We start from the raw sequence: 1446 nt of genomic DNA, 5'->3' as shown, positions 1-1446 counted from the left end.
ACAAACAAACAAACAAATAAAATCACAATCTTCTGGTGTGTGGTCAGTTTCACAAATGTTTCTAGCTATTGCTTTGTTTATTAATTTTAATTGTTTACTTCACAGAAAGAGACATTTAAATAGTGAAATTTATAACTCATAATTCTGGCTACTACCTATAATTTTTAGAATAAAGCGTTCCTAACTCCTTCTTATTATTTTATTTTTCTGCTTTATTTTGTTTGTTTCATTTTATTTATTTATTTAGTTTTTGAGACAGGGTTTCTTTGTATAACCTTGGCTGTCCTGGATTCTCTTTCTAGACCAGGCTAGCCTTGAACTCACAGCAATCAGACTGCCTCTGACTCCCTGAGTGCTGGAATTAAAGGTATATGCTGCCATGCCTGGCTTCTAGCTCTCTTTTAAACATGCAGTCACAATAGTTTAAAAGTAGGCTAAGGACTTGCTTTTCTTATTTAATGCTTCCAAAACAAAACTGTGAGGCCCTCTAGCTTTGATCTGCTCTTGATATAAATCAATTACAACTGTAAGAAAATCTTACCCACTTTGGATATTTTGTTAGTTTTTTTTAAGGATACACTTATTCTTAAAATATTACAAGTATATGAAAACGAGCAGAAATAAACACAATATACATATTATTCTTAGTCATAAGCAATGTGTCTTTGTAGTAGATTTTTACTAAATATATTCTTTGCTAAGTAAAACAAAATGTATAGGAGTCCAAGATGATGGCGACCAGCATGTACCATATTGGAGCGTCACAGGATCTGAAACTCTAAAATTAGTGAGTGGAGAGGCAGGTGAAGCCAGAATCGACAATGAGGCTTCCTGGGTGAGAAGAGACAATCTGTAAGCTGCTGCTATTTGGATCCAGGTCACCTGTGGACAGCTCTGGGGACTAAGAGTGGTGAATATTCAACCCCTCCTGCACTTCCCCATGCCTCCGGCCCAAGCATCCCTGCACAGCAGAGGCAGCAGTAATTGCCACATGCAAAAGCCTCTGTGCTCAGTGACTGAGATGGCAGAGGTGGCTAACACAAGTACAGGTCTCCTTGGCCAATGGCCAAACAATGGAAAGCACAGAGCTGACAGATTCCCTACACTCTCCTTTGTCCCTGTGAGCCCAAGTCTGAGAATAGAGAACAGGGAAAAACACAGTGCTTTCTAATTAGGGTGGCAAGCAAGTGAGTGCGCCTTCAAGTGAGTATGGTCAGAGTCCCAGAGCCCTCTAAGCTAGCAGTCAGACATGGGATCTTTCCCACCCAAACCCCTAGTGTGGGCAACATAGTGATCCTTAGGACAGAGTTCCCAACATTGAAGCCCCTGTTCTATGAGTCTACCAGTGGGGTCCAGGCAAACAATTCCTGAAGCCCAGACAGATCTGAATATCAGGACGACAGTACAACAGGCCTGTGGGGAACCTGCGAACAATACCATCACCTT

The sequence above is a fragment of the Meriones unguiculatus genome, chromosome 3 (genome assembly GCF_030254825.1).
Source record: "Meriones unguiculatus strain TT.TT164.6M chromosome 3, Bangor_MerUng_6.1, whole genome shotgun sequence".
Classification (NCBI taxonomy): Eukaryota; Metazoa; Chordata; class Mammalia; order Rodentia; family Muridae; genus Meriones; species Meriones unguiculatus.
Note: the sequence above shows the minus strand (reverse complement) of the source record.